This window comes from Rhinolophus ferrumequinum, chromosome 2 (assembly GCF_004115265.2).
Source record: "Rhinolophus ferrumequinum isolate MPI-CBG mRhiFer1 chromosome 2, mRhiFer1_v1.p, whole genome shotgun sequence".
NCBI lineage: Eukaryota > Metazoa > Chordata > Mammalia > Chiroptera > Rhinolophidae > Rhinolophus > Rhinolophus ferrumequinum.
The window spans coordinates 56,212,423-56,232,259 of record NC_046285.1 but is presented as its reverse complement, the minus strand read 5'-3'; the positions used below and the strand labels follow the sequence as shown (position 1 = coordinate 56,232,259).

The 19,837-nt window shown below is 40.6% G+C and overlaps 1 long non-coding RNA gene across 1 annotated transcript in view; it reads right to left on the bottom strand.

The window, feature by feature from the left end:
• LOC117013182 (uncharacterized) overlaps positions 1–19,837 on the bottom strand; it is a 47,090-nt gene that overhangs the window by 26,202 nt on the left and 1,051 nt on the right. The window lies entirely within an intron of this gene.

Below are 19,837 nucleotides of genomic sequence, written 5' to 3'. Positions count from 1 at the left end.
CAATTCCTCTGACAATAAACACTATCAATATACTTTCCACTACATCTGTGGTCTCCCACGGTATTGTTCTGTAATAAATAGAAAATATCAATAATGCTTTTGCATTTAAGAAGCATAGGACATTTCTTGACGCTACATAGCCAGAACCTGTATATCAATATAAAGACTAATTTTGGTTTTGCTGCAGTTCTAGTTTTTACAAGATTTGTCTGTCTGACATATTGAAAATCTAGGAGGAATATTTCTAATCCCTCAACTACCAGATTTTGAGAAGTGTTCTAAGTTCTCGCTTTACAGTACTGGCAGGAAGGGTTTAACAGATTGGTAAATCTTTTTCTAAATCCCAGAGTAAGTAATTACTAGATTGACAGTTGGACAATGGGCAGCACCATTTGAAAAGGACACTGCACAATGGTTCTTTAGTTTCAAGGGACCACCTTGGAGAGTGTTAAAACGCAAATTACCAAGCACATCTCTGACTGACCCTATCAGGTCCTCTTGAGTTTAGGTTTAGAGTCTGCATTTTAACAATATTCCCCAGGAGGATTTAATGCAAATAGTCATTAGAAATAATTCTCTACCTCCCTGTAGATTTTTTTTTTTTTTTAATATGGGCTGTTTGACAAAACATTGAAAAGGCTTCAGAGTCCAAGTACTCCTCCACAAAGATTAACTTTCATACAATCATGTTCTTTTAAGCATGAACACAACTGCTGAACAGTTGTCTATCATTCACCCCACGGAGAACACTAGCTATTTAATAGAAGATGTTAACGTAGAATCAGGACACTGACTGCTGACTAGCTAGCTGTGTGACCTTGGACCAGAACACAAAGTGGTAATGACAATGAAATGGCATAATAGAAGTGAGAAAAAAGCATTTGTCATGCAGGGTATCAGGTCCCACTCCCCGCACCAGAACACAGGATATAGTGAGGCCAAACAGGAACACCAACAGAGCCATGGATGGGGCTTTCATACCATTACATTCTCGCTGGCGCCCAGGTTGGAGACACAAGAAGCAGGAGCCACACGATTCGCAATCCACCAACTGCTCTCTGCCAACCAAGCCACCAACGTAGCCACGGCAGTTATATTAGTGGCTAATGGCTAACTGGTTAGAGCTGATGGCCAACTAGTCACAGATGATGGCCATCTACTACCCTAGCCAGCACCTTTCCATGTGACGCCGAGAGCCTGGAAAGTGCTCTCTGGGACTCAGTTCCCACAACATTGAAAACTAATTCAATTTGTAGCGTATCCGATGGACACTTATCTCATTAGGGAGACCACCTCAGAGATGATTGATCACTGCACTGTACACCTGAAGCTGAACAATAATGAATGTCAACTACAATTCTATATATATATATATATATATATATATATATATATATATATATGTATATGTACAAGAAGCGCAGTGCAGCATTAGGAATACAGGCAGTGGAAATGTAATGGCTATATGCGATGTCAGAGGGGTGGTGGATGGGGGGGTTGTCACTGTGTGAGGGAAATAAATGTTAAATGTCTAATTATTACATTGTTTTGTACACCTGAAACTAATAAAAAAATAAAAATTATAAAAAATTAATTTAAACATTTAGCAAGTGGATTAAATGGCCCCTAATTTTCATTCTGGTATTGTTGTTTTGTATGATTATATTTATAGAAACCAATATGTGAAAAACAGTTTGTCACTCACAGCTGCAGTCTGCCTCTAAAATGTCCACCTCGGTATCAAAGTTACACTAGGACTAAGAAGACATTAATGACAATTGAAATTCATAGCATGTATAATATATCATTGGAAAAATAGTTATTCAATGAAAAAAAAAGAACAAAGAAAAGAAAACTAATAATTCCAATAATAAAAGGGTATTAGATTAGTTCTCAAACTCTGCTGCATATTAGAACTGGGGGATCTTTCAAAATTTATGTTGCCTAGGAATTAATAATTTTTTAAAACTCCCTAGGTGATTTCAACATGCAGCCAAGTTCAAGAACAGAGGATTAGATCAATCCTTGCATTTTTACCATCTTGAATGGCTCAATTTCATTAGAAATTATCAATCGTTTATAAATCACTGCTATAAAATCCATTCATTGGATTCTCTGGTATCAACTGCGCTCTCACCATAAATCAACAATGTTTTAGGATGGGCATGAGTGGAGCTGTCATGGCCATTTTCTCATTGTCTTTCAAAATAGCTTCCTTTAAGTACTAGCTGGTTTTCATTAAGGAAATTGGCAACTGAGTAGGGGAGTCTCAGGAAAACAGCTGCCACGCTGTACCTTGCCACAGGGAAAAAGATCAACACTTCATTTCTGGGAATGCTTAGTCACAAACCACATGTCATCAGCCTTACCAACTGCTTAGTTCCATTTCCCTTCAGGTGAGACTGAGTCACTTTTCTAGAATGATGACAGCAATAGAAGATGGTGGAAAGAAGAGTTGTGTGACCAACACGAGGATCAGGATAGCTTATCTCACTTAATTTATTCAATGTACATGCCTCTGGGTACAATTAGTTCAGAAAACCATTAAATTATTCAGGCGCCAGTCTAGATAAGGTCCTTTACCTCATAAAAATTTTATTTAGGTTTAAAGAAGGCAATGGTTTGTTTCTGATAGAGATCAGCACCTAATCCCCAACCCTATCTTGAAATTAAGAAGCACCATATGATTGAGGGAGCATGTTGAACCAAAGGACCTGGCAGGAGACTTTATTTATGACTCTAAGCCTTCTGATAGTTTCAAAGACACTTGGATCTGCGACATTGCTTCCAGCTTCTTCATATTTACCTGAATCAGAGCATTGGTCTTACAATTCACTCCCTTCACTGTTCTGGAATCTTGAAATTATCTCCAACCCCACTCTACTACTACCACACCATTAATGCTCATTGCAACATCACAAAATGGCTGCTTTCTTTTCCATGCTCTCTTAAAATTTAATTCCATATAAGGAATGTGAAGAGCAGTATTTGAATGTAGCCCTAATCCAGTTACATAACTGTTAGTTTACATACTGTTTCTGAGTCTCCTATTCCTCATTTGTAAACAAGAACTAGTAATACTGATTCACTGACGTGTTAGGAGTTTTCAGTGTTGTGTTCAATGAAGAAGACACCTTCTAAACTATAAAACTGTCACAAATGAGATTATCATCATCACAATCCAGAAAACCAGGATATCCAAGGAATATCTCTCTTCATTTGGAATACCATCCTGTTGTCCTGTTTTCTAAAGAGGTCCCAGTGTGTTAAGATCTGAAACAAAATACCTCCTATTGTTTGGAACTCTACGGCCCCCTTTTGTGCAAGGTGAAGGTAGTATGATGTAGTATACGTCTGTGGATAAAAAGAGGTTCTACAGAAAGTAACCTCACAGGGAGCTCATACATTCCTAACTGAGCAGGTCAAGGTGGGTAGTGACGTCCCAGGCACATAACATTTTTAGTACAAGGTTTATCTTTGCCTTAAGCAAACCCTGTTCATTGTTCTTATGCATCTGGTTGACATACTTTTGAATAAGTGTACCACCCTCAAGAGAGCATATAATTTGGTTAACCATCCTGTAATCCAGTTTCCACCTTGCTTTCCTCCACCTTCATGTAATCTTCCTTATATTCCTTCCTTAATTTCAAATCCATAAAAGAAATTGCAAAACTCTTATTCTCTGGAGCACTTGAGATCTTGCTGCCTGGCAATTGTCATTAGTTTGGGCGCAAATAAACTCATAAAAATTCTCTACAGGTTTGTACATTTCTAACATTGACATTTACTTGACGTAGTTGACAGAATTCCAAAGCCCACCCAGGAATACCCTGCAGACCCGGACTGGTGCTAGGTACCAGCAAGGGCCCACTGTACCTCACTGACTCATTACAATTGGATTGAATGGACATCTATCTGTCTTAGGTGAGTTTTCTCTTGAAATCCCAGACCTCCTTGGTTTAAGTAGCAGGTCCTGACTTTATTTGAGCTGTTCTTAGAGAACATCCTTGAGATGAATAAGGGTTGGGATTGCCCAGGGAATGGAGAATAAAAATGGGTGGCTGCTTTTAATTTCAGCTTTTTAATTGGATTGCTTACTGAGAATCGGAACAAAATTATTGCTGGTTAAATGAAAGACGAAACTCTCTTTAGTTCCAAAAGAGAAAGGACAGTTGCTTCCCCAACCCAACTAGCCAATGGGACAACAATAGTTGCAGATCCCAGAATTTGGAGTGGCAGAGATGGCTGCCATGAGGCATTCAGTGCAGTAATGCAACCAATCCCAGGGAAGCTGGCGGGAGTCCAGGGGACAAGGACAAGGCACCCTGAAATGGGTTCATCTCGAGAGAGGGGCCCGTGCCTTGGAAAATGTCACGGTTCTTGGGGCATCTGGTAAGCTCTTATGGGCCCATGCTCAGGTATTCTTAGGAGACAAAGAATCTTTCTGGAGTTACCTGAGGAAAAATTTCCTCTAGGGTACGAACTGGTCCTAAAGGGATAACTACTGCATTTAGTTCCTGTGTAGACATGCACGTAAAGGTTGGTTTTCCCTAGATGTTTGTTCAAACTCTACAGATCTCAAAGGAAAAACTAACATTAACATGGGCAATTGTGACTCTGAGGCCCAAGCCCCAAGATCGTCATCCTCCCATTAATACTAACATGGCCAAGATGAGGATACTTTGATACATCTAATTTAATCATTTACATGCACAATTAGAAAAAGCCAGCATAAAATTAGGCAGAATAAATGGAAAGCATATTTAATTGGTCTCTTGAAAAACAGGATTTAGATAAATGGATCAACCTATGATGTATTTAGGTGTCAACCCAACGCTTTTGAGGCATTCAAAATAGCTGTCCTTATTTTAAAAGGATCATTCGGGACTTGACTTGTCAAGGACAGATAGAAATCATCAATGTCTACACGAGAATATTTAGATCCACTGTTGTTTTATAACGAGTGAGTTTTTCTCATAGTTAAATGGTCTCTGTCTGTCTATGTATTTCTATCTATGTATGTTGTAAATGTGAGATAATTTTCTACCACCAGATGGTATTGTTAAAACTAATTTAAAGGCAAGTACTTGTAAGGATTGAGTATTGTAAAATTTTCAGAAATATAGAAACTAATTCAAAATCTTTTCAAATTCACGTCACCTAAGAGTAATCCTTAGTAAGTAAAAGCTAGTTTAAGTTTGTTGGTTTAAATAAAAACAGATATATATATATATATATATATATATATATATATATATATATATATATAATTTTATCTGGGTTTGCAAAAAAAAAATAATTACTAAACATAGATCTACTACTTTTCACTTATGAAACGCATTTGTCAATAAAAAGAGCCTATACTTATAGAGGTTATGAAAGTCTTCATACATCTTCCAAGTTAAAGAATGCTAATTGTTTGCTTCTTAAGTTTCATGGGAAATTGAGGTTTTAAGGGTTAAAATTTCAGTATATGTAGGAATAACTTTGGGTTGTCCCAGAAGGGCCTCTGGGACACCCCAAAAGATTTGTCTTTTATGTTAAATTGCATGGGAAGCATTGTAAAATAAGTGATAAAAAACTTCCAGGGCATATTATGTGGGTAAACAAAGGTTGTAAATTAAAGGAATAATTGGGGCTATGGGAAACCCAAGACAACTGCTTGGTTCTTCCAGGCTCCCTGTTAAACCCCTTCTTTTTTTCCCCAATTTTTACATTTCTTCATGCATCATAGTGGATTTGAACTGGATTTGGGTTAGATGAAGGAATTTATGAACTGACATTATGGAAAGGAGACATCTTACACTATTGCCAAGGTTTGACAAAGTCACTTCAAGGAAAAGCCAAATTGGTAACCACTTTTTTTCACAGCAAGCTTTTAGGAAACAAAGACTTTAAAGATTATTGACAGCCACCTGGAGATTTTGTTTATTGGAAGGGACATCAAATAAAAGACGTGCTCCAACCTTGTTGGAAGGGAACTTGTCAGGCACCCAACTGTGAATGGACATCTACCTGTCTCAGACACTTGCCTTCACCTAGAAAGAACATCAAAGACTCCTCTAAGATGAGAAGCCACTGACATCAGAGGTAGACAGCTATCCCAAGACATCAACAAGGCCTGTGTACCTTGTGTTGATGTTGAACTCAGAAACCAATTGTTTGATTATCTTTACCTGTGTGCTAACGATATTAGTCATAATAATAGTTATACTTGTTCTTTGAGTTTTTCTACGTAGTCCAACATTTTAATTACTGAACACGTATACAATAACTTTTAATACTCTTTTTATGGCTTATGTAAGTGTTATACTAGACGCAAAATACAGAAACATGAGACAGCTGGCAAAACTCATATCATGATAGTTCACAGGACAGAAATGATCCAGAATGTTTGTTTGTTTGTTTGTTTTAATGAAGGCCATAAGACCTGTGTGCCTTCCTTTTACCTGCCCTTCCCTTTGTGGGAAAATTCAGCCTCAACTCACATCCCATGTTTACGGTATTGTCCCGTCACTAATGGTCTACCATTTCAACAAGACAATGTTGATACTGAGACTTCCTAGGAATGAGAGTCTTCATAGCACTGTGAGACCACACTACCCAACTAAAAGTTTGGTCATCAGTGCATCCTTCGGATTTATTTATGACTAAAGGGGGGAATTGTAAACAAACAAACAAACAACAACAAAAAAAGGGGGTTCTAGAGATAGTAACCTTACAGGGTGATCAGATTACAAATTCCTAACTGGGCAGGTCATGGTGGGTAAGCATGCCCCAGGCATATGACATTTTTACTACAAGGTTTATCTTTGCCTTAAGCAAGCCCTGTCTATTGTTCTTGTGCATCTAGGTTAACACACCTTTGAAATAAGAGTAACCATCCTCAAGAGAGCACATAATCTTGTTAACCATCCTCTAATCCAATTTCCACCTTGCTTTCTCCCACCTTCATGTAATCTTCCTTACATTCCTTAATTTCAAATGCACGAAAGAAACGACAAAGCTGTCATTCTCTGCAACATTTGACATCTTGCTTATTAGCAATTGTCATCAGTTTTGGCTCAGATGAACTCTTATAAAAATTCTCTACAGGTTTGGATGTTTCTTATGTTGACACTACAAGTTCACAAGAGCATTGAATAATGTCAGAAGATCTGTAGTTTATTCTCATCGTTGCTATTAGTCATTTAAGTTCCCTGAATTCCTATTTTCTTACCTGTGAAAATGAGGATTAAAAACTCAATCTCAAAACTTGAGGGGAGTAAGACTTTAACGCCCCCATAATCTGCTGAGAATAAGTAGCAATAGGTCACACTCAGTCATGGCTCTACCTCTCTGCTTATAACCTCCAGGAAAAAAAAAAAGGCATTCTGGTCTCCCAAGTATCTACCTCTTTTCATCTTAGCAGTTATGCCTGCACTTTACTTCCTTTTCCTTTAAACTAAAATTTAATAATAATAATAATAAATAAGCAGAAAGCAGGAAGAATGAGCAGAAGATATCAAGCTTTGCTCATGATGGGGATTCTCAGAAGAGGGAGAGAAATGGTGAACATCAATGAACTGGAGGCAACACAGACAATGTATTGACAGGCACGTAACTGTCTCCCAAAGATGCCAAACAGGAAAGTTTACACCTTCTTACACACCCACAGCCAGGGTAAGTTGGGAAATAAGAAAAACAAAAACAAACAAAAGATAAAACACAAGAATAACAGCCTTGAAAAAATACATACACACACAGATGGCTGTTGGGTGGTTCCCAGCCATCCTAGTGTAAAACTGTATCAAATAATTGAGTTGACAGATGGAGTGGAAGAATTATCCAGACCCAGCTTAGGCAGGGCTTCTGACTGCTTCTGAAGCATTGACTGAAAAGGCATGGGCTTTTTCTTTCTGTTTTGAGGATGCCTTAAATTGATCAACTCCTACTTTCTCTCTCTCTCTCTCTCTCTCTCTCTCTCTCTCTCTCTCTCTCTCTCTCTCTCTTTCTCTCTCTCCCTCTCTCTCAATTTTCCAGATCACTTTGGGAATACCAGTATTCCTGTGGGTTTTAGGTACAGAGGTGAAACTTTCACAACAATTTAAGAGAATGACATGGTTATGAGGAGCTATGGAATATTTTGGAAATAAAATTAACTTTCAAAAGCTGAATCATTTACTCTGCCTTAGTTGTTTGTTTTTTTTACTTACTTATATACATGTGTCCCTCTAAGTGGCAGGCTTTTCCTTGTGTGGCAAACTTCTAGCCTTTCTTTAAGACCCAACTCAGATCTAAATTCCATGTGAAGCTCTCACTTCCCTTCTTAGCCTAAAGCTACTCCGACTTTGTAATTCCACAGCTCTTTGGTATATATTTTCACGTATAAAAATTATAAGCTATTTAATATTTTATGGTCTATCTTTCCCTCTAAATAGACCTGAGGATCAGGGATACCTGATTCATCTTTGTTTTTTCCCCTTAGCAAATAACAAAGCTGTTGATACATTAGGGGCAGACAATATACACTAATAAAACAAACAAATGAGTATGTGAGTCAGTTGGCCTCTGCCCTTCTCTTCCTGCCATTTTAGGTGTAACCACTACTTTTTTGAGCACCTTGAGGACTTGCCATTGCCATGCACTACTCTTGTGGCTGACCCCATGTGCATTTCTCTGGCCTTTGCCATGTAAGTCAATGTTTTGGCCATGTTTTTTGGCTTGAGAGTGATCAGACGTGGGTGTTGGAAGTCAGCTCTACCACTGAGTCACAGCGCTTTGGGTACTGTGGTTTCACTCCCTGTGAACGGTCTCCCTACAGCATTCCTGCAAGGTGAGTTTTCTCATTAGCTTTCCCTTATAAGGTGCCAGAGGGGATGGTTGGTCAGCACTGGGGGCCACAAATGGGGAAACAGTGGCCAAGAGACTTTGCCTAAGGCTATCAGGTGGGCTGAAGCCTTAGAGTTAACATCTGGTGAGAACGTCATGACTCAGTGCCCTATTCTCCACCCCAGGTTTCCTCACCCATCAGCTCTTTTTATTCTGCCAGGCCTGGACTTCAAGAGCATGAAGTAGTGATATGAGTCTATGACTGAACTTCTGGCTACATTCTGCCTTGGTGCAGGAAATCAGCCTTAAGTGACTTTGCCTTTAAATGACTAGAAGAGGACAGGATACTTCACTGAGTACCTTTTGAAACTATAGGCCTTTTGTTTTGAAACTACGGCCCATGTCGTGTAGGGAAAGGTGTGACACAAGGCCTAAGAATTTGCAGAATGGTTGAGAGAGCTGCAGAATTACTGAATGGCAATAACACTGACATGTGTCATGCCTTTTAACTATTTAAAATACTTGAATTCCATTGCATGCAGCCTTATAAAATATGTAATTAAAAATATCTCCTTAGGATAAAATTAATAAATCATTGTATGTTAAAAATTGGAAATTATGGGGCAGCTAGATGGCTTAGTTGGTTAGAACGTGAGCTCTGAACAACAGGGTTGCTGGTTTGATTCCCACATGGGCCAGTGAGCTGCGCCCTCCACAACTAGATTGAAAACAATGAGTTGCCACTGAGTTGCTGGAGCGGCGGCCGGATGGCTCAGTTGGTTAGAGTGGGAGCGCTTAACAACAAGGTTGCTGGTTCAATTCCCGCATGGGATGGTGGACTGCACCCCCTGTAACTAAGATTGAGAACAGCAACTGGACTTGGAGATGAGCTGCGGCCTCCACAACTAGATTGAAGGACAATGACTTGGAGCTGATGGGCCCTGGAGAAACACACTGTTCCCCAATATTGCCCAATTGAAAAAAAAAAAAAAGAAAATTATGGGAAGAAAAACAAAAAATAACTATTGTTAGTTATAGGTATTTCATATATATTTAAGAGTTTATTTAAACTAAATTGGCGTATTTCAGGGAGCAAGATCTCAAATGCTCCCCTCTGATATTTTTTAACACAGTTCTTCATACCGTAAGAAAGGAATAATTCTGATCTTCATTTAACGGGCAAGGGACTGAGACTGTAAGCTGCCTGAAAGAGTAGTTTAGGAATGGAAATATTTGGTTGTCTGATCATTTCCTGTGTGATCGTAGCTATATCTTAAAATTTCTTCTGATCCTTCACTCCCCTCTTCCCCCAAAGCAGGTAAGAGAATTCAGAGACAATGTTAATGCTCGCTCAAAGCCCTGAGATGAAAGTTGATCTTTAAATTCCAAGTATTGGTATGATGAAAATTTCATGTACATTTAATCAGCAAAGACATCAGCTAAACTAACCTTTAACTTCAGACACTTAGCCAGGATTCCTATGACTTAAGTCTTATATCCACTGTCTTACATCCTTTTTCATTCAGCCCAAGATTTCAAAGTCTAAGAAGGGAAGAGGATAAGGTAGCTCAAAAGACAGTGAGACAAGGGGATTGGCTCACTGATCCAGGAAATAGCCAAAGAGTACATCATGTCATCCCCCAGCCTTATACTAGAAGTTAGCTATAGTGTGAAAGGCAATTTTTTGCATTCAAATGATCTCACATCTTATGATTTGAACACATATATTCTGTGGGCCTCACACTTTTTTCTCTGATGCCCAGACATCATGACAAGGGAATTTCACCCGAAATAGGCAAAGACTAAAGGAGACAGCAAAATGCCCAGTCTCAGACAGAGAAATGGCAGCCACCTACAGTACCTACACCTTTAGATTGGGAAAGCTGTTGGGATAGGAAAAGAAAAGGATTCTGGATTTTCAGTTTTGCATTGCTGGTCTGTGATCTCTTGATATATTAACCCTATCTTTATTTTAGCTAGAAGTTGCTTTCTATTTAGGAGGGAACTTTCATTCTGGGAGCCAAAGAGGCCAGGATAGGATGTGGGAAAAAAGAGTCAGAGCGGGAACATTGGCTTAGTCTTGGGCTCTAGGCTCTTGGTTTAGGGAGAAAGAGGACACTTCTATCTACTACTCGGTGTATAACCAAGTTTAAAGTGAAAGAGGAGGCTCTCAGGGCAGCCGTTCCATTTGGGAATAGTCTGGGCATTAGCTGAAACATTTCTTGTAGCATAGTATAGATTGGCAGCAAAAGGCAGAGAAGAACATTTCAGGTATATAATTTACACAAATACCCAAACATTCTTTAAACTAAACTCTGTTGAGTAATGGCGATAACATGATGGGGATGATCCTAATTATTGCTGTGAAGTGTGTTCTTTATGCACCTGGCATGCATTATTCTCTCGACAACCCTGTAAGATGGGTATTATTTATTTCATTGCACAGATGACGAAGATAATGTTCATATAGAAGTTAAACATCTCTTCTAAGATCTTCCATGTAGTTAGTAACTGGACCAGAAAGTGGGGTTTTCACAGCCTGTAAACTCTTTATCACTACTTGCTATCCTCTGTTTTCAGTGAGAGACTTGAGTTTTGGTCCATTATCACAGCCCCTGAGCAGAGAATGCAGGATGCGGAGACTGGGTTTTCTGGAGACTCCTGCACCTAAAATGTCAGAGCTACTGATCTAAAAAGCAACTCATAAGCAGCTCCCACTTCATTGGGTGGTAGAGCTGGGTGGCGTTTGCCACAAAGGCTGCCACCTGATGGGAAAGATCAGCCCTCATGAATTGCTAATTATTTCCTAAGGTATCCTCCTAGGGAAGAAAGATAAACGGGTGGGGTCTCAGAATGATGGGGAGAAGGGTTGCAGTGGGGCCTGGAATATAGATTCAGGGTGTTGATAGCTATTTCCTGTATCTGTCAGGGCGGATCACAGCTCACTTATCTTCCCTTCAGCTCCAAACAGGTAACTTCTTTTTCTATTTAGAAAAGAGATTATCTTTAGACAAATGTGGCACCAATATCCTGCCACCCTGGTTAAAAGCAGGATGAAGATAAAATGATTTCTCTATCCCTCATGGCCCACAAAGCCAGCACCTCCCAGAGAAATGGCCCTCTCCCAGCAGCAGCCCAGCTCTCCACATTTGAAGCTGCCTGGAAACCTGTTTGCTATCGGAGCTCTGGTAAGATCTGTGTTTACTGCCGCAGGCTGGCCCCGAGAGGCCGCTCATGCTGAGACCGTGGCTGGTTTCCCAGGTGAACAACCGCGACAGTTAATTACATCAACCCAATTAGCAGCGGCACCCATTTTGTTCAAGCAAGGCTCACCTGCTATCTTTCCCATGTCTGGAAAAGGGCCCCCGGGCCTTGGTGGGGAAGCTGGTGAATCGGGAGGCTAACTGTTTAGCTGTGACCTCCTCTCAGCACTCTCTCATCTTGGAGATAGGTGAGGGAACTGGAAAAAGACCAAACTCTTACACCATAGTCTGCTAAGCAGCTTGCAGATCATAATGGTTTTCAGATGATTCCGTGGGGTAGGAAGACAGTCTTCCCTCAGCACCTAGTGAAGGATCCGAGGTGTGGAGATTTATCAGATTTGCCTTCAGTAATGAGGTTGTGTTCACCCTGCCTCTCACAGAGCACTGACTAAGGACAGGGCCCTCTCTGTGGAAGGCGGGAGGTAAGCAAGGGAATGAAGCAGCTGTTTTCCTTGCTTCACACTCCTGCTTTCCATCTTTACAGGGAATCAGAAGTCTGGGTTCAAAGGCCAAATCTAACCATTAGCCACTTACCTTGAGCAAGAAGTTTCAACTCTCTAAGCCTTGGATTTGTTTGTTAAAAAATGTGGTTGTACAAACTATGGGATGGAAAACAAACCAGTGTTTGCCAGAAAGGTGGGTTGGAATGGAATGACTGCCGAGGGCAGCATGAGGGGATGGAACAGTTCTGTGTCATGACTGCAGTGGTGGCCACAGGACTCCATGTGTTTGTCAAAATTAATGGAAATAGGTGTGTAAATTAAAAAAAAAAAATAAGAGTGTGATTAAAATAAATTTTCAAAGATCAGTTATAAGGATAAAGATAATAAATGGCTTGAAAGTACCCAGCACAATGAATGTCCCATATGTATCCTAAATATATGTCAGGATTTCTTTTTTTCTCCTTTATTTATGAGCTTGTTTTTTCTCATCCACAGAATGGGAATTAAGATACTACTTCTTAAAAGCATAAAAAGTCTTACCGTCTTTATAAGCATGGCCCAATGATAATACAATATTATGAATGTAAATACTTTATTAGCAGTCAAGATGTAGCAATTCATTCATTTATTCATTCATCCACATTTTTGAATGTCTTTGTTACATTAGGTTCCGCGGTAGGTCCTTGTATTAGGCCTTCCTGGATAAGCATAACTGAGCCAGTCTCTCCACTAATATAGCTCATAGACTGGGGAGGCAGACAGAGATGGAAAAACATCAGTATAATGAATGCCACGTGTGTGAAGTTTCAGTGGCTATAGAAACATTTCTAAGGGACAACTATTGCAGCCCCTTATCTAAATAGTTTCTGAAATGAGACTTGGAAGGCAAGTGGGACATAGGCCCATGAAGCAGCAGGGAAAGAGAAAGGGTAATGCAGGCTGGGGAAACTATATATAGAAAGATCTGGAAGTGAGGAGAAACCAAGGCTCATTCAGGAACAGAGAGAGACCTTTCATTTCTGGTTGGGGTTCATCTCGAAGATTCAAGATTTGACAGGGGGCGGACCACATGAACGTTAGGGCGTCTTCTAATCTCCTGAGTATATAATTCTAGGACCATCCTTGGCCTCCTCTTTGTACCCACTTGAAGGTAACGGGGACCTCGGTCCTTTTCTTCCTCTTCAGTACTTGTATTCGAACCTAGGAGAAAGTCTCTCCCTTAGGAATGCGACCTTTTAATTTCCTTGCACTTACTTTTGCACAATCATCCGCTTCCAAACTGAGGTTTTCACCACCAGACAGGAGGTGACAAGAGTCATGGAAGGGATTCAAGTCCTCTAAGGCTGCAAGATGATGTCACCCTAATGACCCGAGACAGCCCTATCTTCCTGGTAATGCCCCTCAGCTATCTGCACCTGTGTGGATTGGGGTGGAATTCTTTGATGTGACACTTGGCTGGCAGAAATTCTGCTCCTCCCTGATTTTTTATTCCCCTGCTGAAAAGGAAGCAGAATCAACAGTGGGACAAAGTCCCAGTTACCTTAAAAGAATTTCAGCAATTACAAGAAAATCCTGCAAGTTTGGGTATTCTGCATAATGAATACTTAAAGGCCAGGACTGATAATCCACTATTGTATACCAGGATGTCTATACCAGTTATTAAATAATTCCAGGCTATTGCTAAATAGCCACATCCCTCAGCTCATTCCTGAACCATCCCAACCCCTGCTGCCCTAGCCACCCCAATCCCTCCTCTAGGAATACTTGGACATCCTCACAATCCAGCAACTGATAGAGTAAAGTCCACCCTGAAGGGCCTCCCCTGAACCATGCCTCAGTGCTTTATTTCTTCTGATTGGTTAGAATATACCTGTTATTATATATTGTAAATATCACCTCTCTGGAAGAAAGAGGACAACTGATAAACTGACTTTCCTGAGCAAATCATTTCTTCTTTCCGGGCTTCTGTCAGTCAATGAAAATTAAAATTATTTTCATTGTATTACGTACATGGACTTGTTTGAACTTGTTGATTTCTCGGGTCTCTTTCATCTTTAACATTCCATGGTTCTGTAAACGATGAAGGCATTCAGATTCCTCTAGCTGAGGTCCAGCTAGTTTCAATACTCATTCAGAGGAAGAGGTTGATAGTCTGCATCTGATATGAACAGGAGCTTCTCAGAATCATAGATCCAGAACACTTTAGAGCTGGGAACAATGTAGAGTTCACCGAGCAGACGTTTTAGAATGTGTCCCATAGAGTTCTAGAGAGCCCACAGAGGCAGATAAGGAGGGACAAGTGGACAGGGCTCCAAAGTCCTGATTCCTGTTTCAACCCAAGCAGTCCTGATGTTTTCTGTTTTATGCAGTGGTATTCTTCCTAAGATTTTATTTAAGAAATATTTCTGTGTCTGGGCAATAAATCCTAAAATTCTTAAATCTTGGCTTGGCAACTTGCTCTTCCTGGAGGCTTGACCAGGTTTTGTAAACTCTCTGAGCCTCAGTGTCCTTATCTTTGAAATGGCACCAATGGCACTAGCTCCCAAAGTGTTAGAGCACAACAAAGCATTCACTAAAATGTCTGCCATGAACTATGGGTGTGATAGCTACTAGCTGGCTCTAAATGCAATCCATGGTTACTTCCTTGAGGTGGAATCCAAGTTCCCAGAGTCTCTGAACAGACTGAGAGGGATGGTGTACACACACACACACACACACACACACACACACACACACACACACACACAAACACAGAGCTGCCAAGAGGACATTTCAACAGCAACAATTACATTTGCAACACTTGCTATTGCTATGTTCCCAAACAGGGTGACAACAGCAAATCCTATTCAACCACAGCTGCCCAGGGAGATCACCCTGATAATCACTGCAACACCATGGATCTGGTTACTACAGAATAACTCACTGACCTTACTGGGCTCAAGTTTGTATCCACACAGTAGCTGTACAGGAGAAGTTGAATAACCGGTCTGTTCCCTGGCACTCAGGGTGTGGCCGCTGTAGCACTTGAAGTGCTCCTGTAAATTGACTAATCCAGCCCCTTCCATCCTTTGTCCAAATACACTCTCTAAGATGGGGGCCCAAATGTTTCTCCCACCTGAGACAGTATATGATAGATAAAATGTTGTCTTGAATTAATTCCCTTTTCTGAAGGGATGATACTTTCCCAAATGGAACCGCCTAGAATAGCCTAGAGTCTCTCTTCTGTTAAACCCTCTGTTCTCATATGACTAATTTGAGAATCCACCCACTCTGGAGGCCATTAGGCGGGTGCAAGGAGAGATTTCCAAGCAGTGTTCTAATCACAAATTGTATCAGTCAGGGCTTTGTAATCAGATGGGGATTGGCCCACCCCTGGTGTCATTTTCCAGGTTGCTGGGGCAACTTATCCTTGGGTTGAATTCAACCCTAGTCCTATAATGAATTGTCTGTGTCAGCTTGGCTCAGTCACCTGCCTTCTCATATACGGGATTCTCATGTCTCATATATGTCTCATATATGGAATCCTCATATATGGAATTCTCATGTCTCTTGTACATACATTTTTTTCCCCCTCAGTTGGAACTTGGCCAATGCTTCTCTTTCCCTTGTTAATGTTTTCTTTCCTCTGAGCCCTGTTTAATAACACATTTGGATTCTGGTTCTTACCTATCATTGACTATTGGAATTTGAGAATACCAGTGCTTGTGCATCTTTAAAGGTGACTGAGTCCAATGCCTTTATTTTGCAGTTGGAGAAAATATGAACTAGAGGGAGAAAGCAATTTTCTCAAAAATCACCCAAATGCTGAGTGGCTAAGCTAACACTTGTAACGCTCAGTTAGCTGCCCTTTCCACTGTGTTTGTTCACTCCTTCAATTTAATAGTGTATATGTGCATTCAATAAATATTTCTGAATTTATTTCCCATGCCATGTGCTATTTTAAACTCTGAAAACGGAGCAATGAATAAAATCCCTGTCCTAGAAACTATATTCTGAGTGGAGGGAGACAAGCAATAGAAAAAATTATTTAGATGAAATATAAATGGAAAGTTAGATGGCCATAAGTGCTATACAAAAATAAATCAGGAAGGGTTAGTGGGAATGTCAGCTACAGGAGTTTAAGTGTAAAGAAAGGTCATGGAAGACCTTCCTAAGAGGTGAGCTTGGATCTTGACTTGGTGGACGTAATGGATGAGCCATGTGGACTCCTGAGGGAAGAATAGTTCAGGCATAAACAACAGTAATGGAAAAGCCCCAAGGCAGGAGCATGCAGGGTGTGTTCTAGGAATGGTAAGGAGGCCAGTGCTGCTGGATCAGATGGGAGTATGTAGGAGGTAAGAGAAGAAGTAACTGGCTCAGATCTTTGCGCCAGTGAGATGGAAAACCAGGGAAAGATTTTGAGCAGAGGAGTGACGTGATTTGACTTATGTTTTAAAAGGATAACTCTGGCTTTTGTGTTCAGAATACACTGATAGGGAACAAGGGTGGCAGCAAGGAGAGAAGTTAGGAGGCTACTGCAATAATTCAGCAGGGAGATAATGGTTGCTTGGCCTCCGGTAGGGAGAATGAAGGTGGCACAAAGACAGCTACTGTGGATAGCAGGGGAGATGGACGTGAAGGCTCAGTAATTACGAGAGTGAGAAGGGTCACTGAAGGGGAATGAAGGGTGGAGCTGGACTGATCAGTAGACAGATGGAATTTAACCTGAGGCTGTAGCGGGTCAGGGTAGGCTTCTTAGAGGAAGAAGTATGCAAGACAAAAGCAGCTACAGGATGTAGGTCTGCTCCAGGTCTTCTGTGCACTGTCCTGGTTTTAATACTTCTCAGTCCTGGGAAACAAGACTGTGGCCACCCTACTGTGAGAGTTTCCTGGTGGAGTTGGAAAGGTGATGGGAAGATGAGAGTGTTCTAGGCAGAGAGAACAGACTATAAACAGCTGAGAGGCAGGGGTAGGGAGAAAAGGGGAGTAGAGGGTAACGTGTAGAGGAGGTAGACAGGGCTCCAACGTACTCACGTCTGTGAGCCGTAAGACTAACAAGCCAAGGCGTTTGTTTTGATTTCAGTGGAAGGGTTTGAAGCAAGGAGGGTACCACTAATAACTTGACAGTTTTATCTCCACCCTCAGTTTCCTTACTTGTAAAATATCTAAAAACAGCTTCCATCCTTTATAAGTTTCAGATGAAAGTGAAAAGCAAGGAATCAGTAAACAGAGTAGGAAATAAATTTGCATCAAATCATTCCAGCTGAGTGCTCAGTGGCTACTTGGAAGTCTTCCTGTCCTATAAGGTCACGTTCCCTATGAAACTAGTTAATTTTTACCTCATTTCCCTATTTGCATTAATGACATTATTTCCCTAACCTTAAAATCTCAGACTCATAGTTTTTGTCTTCTTTTCTTGGTGATTCTGTCAGCCACTAAGTCTTTCTTTTTTCTTCAAAATGTCCCTCCTTGCTCTTTGCTCTTACATCCCACCCCTGCCAGCCTGACTCGGGCTGTCCACAAATTGTGGCTTGGCAGTGATGGACTAAGGGTGTGTGTTTGGGAGTGGAGGGTAGTGGGATTAGGCCTCCCTGGGTGCAGGGAGTGTGCTGTCTGTAGGAAATTTAAAACCAATCAATTTAAAGTCGGTCTGCTTTGTATTGTTTCTATGTGTCAGCAATTAACAACAATGATAAAATCTCCTCCCCGTTGGAGCTGACCACTCCCACTTATTCCAGCCCCGGCCTTGAGTCCTATAATATTTTCTTCATCGGTTTCCCTGATTCCTATCCTTTTTCTTCTAATCCCTGATATGCCAACTTTTCTATGCAACTGCAGCAAATAACCACTCATCTTCCTCAGAAGCCTTCTTGAGGTTTATAAAATCAAGTCCTAATACTGCAGTCTAGCTTTTTCAGTCAAGCCCTCAGTAACCAGAAGCCCGCTCGCTTGACAGCTGAAACTTATCCTATTACTCGGCATCCCAAACCCTCTTTGCTATGAGAGTCTTGTGTCACAAGAGCCATGGTTTCCTGCTGCATTAAGTGGGAGGAAAACTAGTTCTGGATCCTAGGACTACCAGAGACTGCTTTTGTGACCTTAAGCAAGTCACTTTCCCTCTAAGAACCTCAATGTTGATCATTAGCCAAATTATTTTAACATGCCTGTAGAGCTGAAGTCACAGGATTGCAGTAAGGGCCAAATGAGATCACGGTTATGAAAGCGTCCATCCACGTGAGCCGTGATAATTATTATAAGTGGTCAAGGTAATACTTGTTGGAGTAGAGGTTGTCATGGTTCTAATGTTGATGTTCATGGCATTGCGTGACTCTTTGTTTTGGCTGTCCATTTTACGTTTTATCCCTTTGATTTTTGCTATTCCATATCCAACTCATCATTTGAGGAACCTCTCCCTTTGTTATTCAAGCCTGCCCTGAACTCTGCTCTTTTCAACAACCTCCAAAGCATACCCGTACATCCTATGTGTTTCCACATGTACCATGCATATCATCTTCTGTCATGCAATCTTCCCACCCGGACTGTAAGTGCCACCCCTAGGGTTGTTTAGCATCCCTCTCAATGCTGAACACACAATAGATGATAAATCAGGACTCGCCAAAATGAATGAATGACTGAATGAATGAATGCACAAGGGCACAGCTTTTTTTCACCCCTTAAAGCAAAATATGCCGATAGTGCCCTCTGCTGCTAAGCAATGATTCGGTGTTTCCTATGTAGTGGGAAAGCAAGTGAAAGAATGCTTAGTAAAAGAAATAAGTAAAAATTGTTGGGCCTTTCAATGTGCTGGGATAGAGAGGACTAGGAAAAGCTGCTGAAAGGTCCTGTGGAAGGGAAGCTAGGAAGTCAGAAGGGCCAGAAAAAGTGGCTGCAGGAAAGCCAGACATCTTCTTTTTAGGCTGGTGATTGACAGCAGTTTGGAAATAAAGCACCCTCTCAATTTTGTATGACAATTTTCTCTTCTCCTGTATCCCCACCGCAGCAAGAAATGTATTATTTATGGCCAGAGATGATTTTTAAATCTAACTGTGTGAAATTAACTTTGAAGATTCCAAGATGCTTCATGGGAGAATGCATTAAAAGGAAAAAAAAAATCACAAGAGCTGGAGAAATATTGCTAGAGAAATCATAGTTGTATTCATTTTCCTTCTTTTTAGGTATTCTAAAATATAGTAAAAATACCAATTGCCTTGTATTGATTACCTGCTATGTGTTTGGCATTTTCCTTTTACTGTCTCAGTTAAGTCTCATGTCTTTACAGACAAAGACATTGAAAATGAGAGGATAAGAACTATGTCCATTATTAGAAGGCAAATGAGAGGT